This window comes from Chelonoidis abingdonii, chromosome 3 (genome assembly GCF_003597395.2).
Source record: "Chelonoidis abingdonii isolate Lonesome George chromosome 3, CheloAbing_2.0, whole genome shotgun sequence".
NCBI lineage: Eukaryota > Metazoa > Chordata > Testudines > Testudinidae > Chelonoidis > Chelonoidis abingdonii.
The window spans coordinates 144650543-144656633 of NC_133771.1; the positions used below are offsets into that span (position 1 = coordinate 144650543).

Consider the following 6091-nt stretch of genomic DNA (forward strand, 5'->3'; position numbering starts at 1 on the left):
TTTGTGTTACCTCTGCTGATGGTATTAGGTTTTAATTATCACATTTTTATTAGAGTATTTCACACTGTACACAATATACTAAACTCTTATACATGGTTCATAAAGGATTTTCCTGCAATGAAATAAGTGTTTGCTTTTTAAAAAAATATTCAAATTATTTTATACTATTTACAAGGCTGCAGGAGTCCCAGTTCCTCCTGTGGGACTCTGGGAAATATTCCTGAGAATTTAACATGCTTAATTAACTTAATTCTGTTCTTTAAGAAGTATCAGACATAGATGAACATGATGGGAAGAATCAACCAGGTTTTTATAAAGAGAAATCATGCCTCATGAATCTATTAGAATTATTTGAGAGGAGTCGTCAAAAATGTGGACAAGGTGGATCCAGTGGATATAGTGTATTTAGATTTTCAAAAAGCCTTTGACAAGGTCCTTCACCAAAGGCTCTTAAGCAAAGGAAGGAGTCATGGGATAAAAGAGAAGGTCTTCTCATGGATCAGTAACTGGCTAAAAGATAGGAAACAAAAAGAATAAATGCATGCAGATCTGGTCACCCCATCTCAAAAAAGATATATTGGAATTGGAAAAGATACAGAGAAGGCAACAAAAATAATTAGGGGTATGGAACAACCCCCATGTGGGGAGAGGTTTAAAAGGTTGGGTCTTTTCAGCTTAGGAAAGAGATGACTAAGGGGGGGAATATGATATAGGTCTATAAAATCAGGACTGGTATGGAGAAGTAAATAAGGAAGTCCTATTTACACCTTCTCATAATACAAGAACTAGGGGTCATCAAATGAAATGAATAGTCAGCAGTCTTAAAACAAACAAAAGGGAGTAAGCTGAATTTTTTTTAGTAAAAAAGGGAAGCATCAGAGTAGGGGGTTGGCTTCTGAATGAGTATAGAGATGGTGGGGTGGGGGACTGTGTCCCACTTCTCTCCAACAGAAGGGACAAGGAGAGGCAGCAGAGCCAGAAAGGAAGAGGTGGGGCCAGAGTTTTTCCTCTTCTGGCAACACTGTTCTCCCCTCAGTGTCAGAAGCAGCTGCAGCTCTGGGGCTGGCCCGCTGCGGCATCACCGAGACCACTGGAGCAGCTCTGGCCAGGCCAGAGACATCCTCCCCTGGCCTGTCCCAGCTAAGGTGGGAAGGGATGGGGAGAGTGTGGGGGTCCCAGGCTAGGGGTGGGGAAGGAAGGAGTTATACAGGGAGAGGTCACGTGGGGAGGTCCCAGGTTAGGGGTGGGGTCAATGGAGGGGTGGTCACGGGCTACTCCTCTGACCCCCAGCTTCCCCCCCCCCCCAAAAAAAATTTCCGCACCAGTTACTGTCCCAGCCTGTCAGGGCAAGCCACTGGCAGGCTGGGACTCTTTGTTTACTTAGATTTACCTCCATGCCTGCAGATGCTTGAGGTAAACAAACCTTCTTTGGCCTGAGAACCAAAGTTTGCCAACTCCTGAATTATATTGTCAGTTTATGAATGGGTCATAAAAAATTTGCCATTTTTACTTATCCATCTTAGGGGCGGGGAGGTGGTCGGTTTATAAACTAACTGGCTTATGAGTGAGTATACTTCACACAACGCACAGTCAACCTGTGGAACTCTTTGCCAGAGGATGTTATGAAAGCCAAGACTGTAACAGGGTTCAAAAAAAGAACTAGATGCGTTCATGGAGGATAGGTTCATCAATGGCTATTAGACAGGATGGGCAGGGATGCAAAACCATACTCTGAAATGTCCTTGGTCTCTGTTTGCCAGAGGCTGGGAACGGGTGATATGAGATCACTTGATTACCTGTTCTGTTCATTCCTCCTGTGAAGCACCTGCTATTGGCACTGTCAGAAGACAGGATACTGGGCTAGATGGACCTTTGGTCTGACCCAGTATGGCTGTTATGTTCTACTCATGCTTGGTAGTCCCACTGAAGTCAGCAGGACTGCTCACACCATGAAATTAAGCACATGCTTGTATCTTTGCAAACCCAGGTCACTAGACAACATTACAAACCACACACATGTGAGATTTAGAAACAAATATTCTTTCCATTTTACACTTGGTGAATTGGAGGCAGAGGCAATCAGATTTGTCCAAGGCTATAGAGCAGAAGCAGTGTTAGAAGTAGAATTAGCACTCAGGAATTCCTAGCTCCCAGTCCTGTCCTCAGACCTTTGGATTATGCCTTGCTGGGTTGGCAGCCTAAAATATTCATAGTAGAGCTGAGTGAAATTCAGAAATTCCATCCTCTGGGAAACTGATATTTCAACTTTTGCTTTTGAGGTGAAAAGCTGAGACTAAACGTTTTCACACAATAAAATAGTCTGAAAAACTTCAATTTGGAAATGTAAAATAGTTTTTCTCCATTTTCAATCAACACAAAACATTTTGATCTTCTGAATCAAAATGTTTTCATTTTGGTTTGTTGAATTGACCTGGAATGCTTTGTTTTGAGTCAACATTAAACAGGCAGCCCAGATGTGCCTACCTTTAAGATGTAATACAGGCACAATACAGGTTTGCTTTGTTTGTGGGGGGTGGGGTGTTCTGCTGCTTGCCTGATTGGTGTCCGGTTTACAGGTCACTCTGTCACTCCAAGGCTCATATCTTTGAGGTTCTAATGTACAAGTGACTCCTGGAAGTTCAGGTTGCCTGGGGCCCCCATTATCTCCTATGAGCCAGCCTCCCTGGTTGAACTATGTCTCCTATGGTGCGCCTACATCTACATGATTTCCACCACACAGCTCAGTCAGAGGAGAGTTCATATTACATCATGGGAGCTGTAGTATTTCCAGGAGCACGGTCCATAGGAGGGAATGGGGACTCAAACTATGATTCCCATGGGGCAATGTGGCACAATAGGGAAATGCAATTTAATGTTGAGCTGACTCAGAATTAAAGGTTTCAGGTCCATTCAACAAACCAAGATATTCCAGTTTGGGTTGAACCCCCTTGAAATCTTTGTTTCAGTTTTTCCAATGGAAAATCAACATTTTGGCAAAATTGAAGTTCTCCCATGAAAGGTTTTTGAGTTTGTGAAAACTACATTTTCTTTCAGAAAAAATAATTCTGATGGAAAATTCCCAACCAACTCTAATTTCTAGCCTCTATGTATTGATTTGTTAATTTTCAGTGTAATGAGAGGAAAATAAAGAATACATCATGAGTCTCCACTGGGTATGAAGTCCTTCACAAAAAGTGGACCTCGTAATGCCAAGATCTAAAGAAAATTACTTGAAAGGAATTAATGGAGCAAAGTATCGATTTAAGTGAAAAATAGACCTTCTCTTTGATGTCAAACATTACATGCTGGTGATACAAGTTGGAACTCTCACAGGAAAAGCTATCAAAATGTTAGGTTTGTTCCCGCTCTCATTGTACTCAATGGGAGTTCACTGACTGACTTTAAAGGGAGCCGGATTGGGCCTTTTCAGGATAATTCTTGGAGATTTAGTACGATGAACCCTATTGTTTCTGATTTTGATTCAATGTTATATCTTCATCTGAGCCAAACAAGCATCTCTTTTGTAAACCTTAAGTTGTGCTAACACTAAATCTTAGCATCAGACTCAGAAAGCCCATTACTTTCCTTCACTGACATCAAATGATACTGGCTGGAAACAAGACAGTTGCATATATTCTAAAAAGCACAAGTTTGTTCTTTAAGGTGATTAATTTTCTCTTCTCAGGTTGTTTCCCTGGATGTTTTTCCTTTAAAAATAAATGACACCTTGTCTGCAGACCTCCACTTATGAGATGCTCAAATAAAAGCGAGCCACAAGAGGCACCTTAGAATCCCTCATAAATTGAGTCCCTCATTCTAAAGACTTTTTTCAATAAAGAAAGGAGAATCAGTCTCCTTCTGAAGAGATTACAGCTGGGAAGATGAAGTTCATCTGCCTCTTCGCATAGACTAACACTCAATTACAATTTTCCAGATAGTATTCAGAAAATCTAACAAGGGGGAAGCTAGTGAAATCTGAAAGTATGAGGCAACCCTGACCTTTACTCCTCCCTAATATAAAGAAAGGTGAGAGAGATCACAATTCACATAGGAGGCACTAGGTCTTTTCTGAGAGAAAAAATACTACTATTCAAAAATACAGTACTGTTTATCTTCCCTTTAGATTATGTTGCTTTCTTTTTTTGTGAAACCCCATCCTGAATGCTTAGTGCCAAAATTGCCTAGACTCTGGTCACACTGAGCAGACTGCACAGTCTCTTGTTTTTGGTGCAACAAGGTATTGTCTTTGAGCACTTCTATAATGATATTAGTACCTGCCTCCTCCAGTTATAAATCTTTCTCTTCCCCCCACCCAATTTTATACATTGCCTTTTGATTAATAGCATTTTATTTCTAAATCACCTGAGTGAAATTCTGAAGTTGATGGGAATTTTGCCATTGGCGTTAATATGACCAGACTGCCACCTCTGCAGATGACAAATGCCAAATTTTGTCTGGAGTTTCATACACATTTGATTTTTCCCCACTCTACAAGTTGAGTTAGACTGAGTTCACTACTATCTAAAGCTGCATGGGAAGGAAGAGTCTTCAAACATGATGCTGTTGAGAAATTCAAGACTTGTTTACAAATATTTCCTTTTTTGGACCCAATGCTGTACTTTCAGGCTGCAGTGCTGCATGCCCAATAATCAAACGTTCATTGTAATATGGACTTTAACAGGGTTTTGGCTTAAATTTAGTTTGAGGAATATCAGGAGAAAGCATTCATTTTCATCACTATTTCCCTTTTACTCATGGGTGAGTTTGCAGGATCGAGGCCTTGCGCAATAGGTAAAGTTCCCACCTAATAAATGATATTGAAAAGGAGACATGTTTTCAAGGTAGGAATGCCAAGTTATTAACAACTGTATTGAATGACATAGGTGGCCGAAATGAGACTGATGGATCAAAGCTAGCCTGAATTTGTATAAAGTGGTCTGTGTCCATTCATGTTCAGTACAGAGATGCAGTCCATCTACAAATCCCAGCATGCAATGCTCCAGTGTCCTGGTTTTAGTTCTGTAGTCTCTATGCAATGTAATTCTGTATTAAAGATGAGTGGTTACAATCTGCTGTTAAGTGAAAGTTGAGTGCTTGGATTCCAAATATTGTCAGTGTAATCCTCATTTGGGAAATATTTGGGTACCTTAGGGATAGTTATAATAAATATAATTATTAGGGGACATCTGTCTTAAGAAAAATTGAATGAAAATAAATCAACAGCAGGCAAGTATATTTTTTTTCCTTTTTAAAGCTACATATCCAGTTCTGCCAAAAGCTTGAGGGCTTGTTGGTAGGAAATTATTTCTGATAGAAGATTTGGGAGGTTGCTGCATCCTGCTGATGAAATAAAAGCTGTTTTCTAGTGTTGAAATTGTACCTGATAATGTGAGACTTTTTTTTTTCCTTCCTGACTTTTCCCAAAAACTGTTTTCTTGGATTTGTGTCATATGTATAACCTTGCCATCCTCCAATCACTAATTCACTTGCGTATTTTATTATCCCATGATCTCTGTACCTTAAGAAAAATCAACTGAGGGATTTTTGTGTGTAACAGTGAGATAAATAATATTAAATATGATTGCTTTTTGTCTGCTAATTGGTGACTCACATTCTGGGGATAGTTTATCCAGTAGCATAATTAAAATGGTGTTAAATTTCACTTTAAGTTCATTTTCAGTTACATTTTGAAAAGATGTGAGGTTTGTGGGGTAGGAGTTTGAGAGACACAATTAGGGAGAATCCCAATATATTTAGTTCTATACAAAAATTACAAATATTGTAAGGATGTGGCTAGTCTACTTTGACAGTCCAACTGAATGCCAAGCTGTCGCTCTTGTTCATTGGCCTGTAAATACAAATAAGAATTAGCCACACGGGGTGGGGGGGGCAGGGGTGTGACAATGTAAATGTATTCTAATACATTTTGCTTATGAAGATTTTCTAATTTGTATTTCACTCACAATGTATCAAGTATCAGAGGGGTAGCCGTGTTAGTCTGGATCTGTAAAAGCAGCAAAGAATCCTGTGGCACCTTATAGACTAACAGACGTTTTGGAGCATGAGCTTTCGTGGGTGAATACCCACTTCG

The 6091-nt window shown here is 39.9% G+C and overlaps 1 protein-coding gene across 1 annotated transcript in view; it reads left to right on the forward strand.

Annotated features, from left to right (window-relative positions):
* The window catches only part of WDR64 (WD repeat domain 64), a 137467-nt gene that overhangs the window by 50450 nt on the left and 80926 nt on the right, over positions 1-6091 (forward strand). The gene's annotated exons all lie outside the window — the stretch shown is intronic.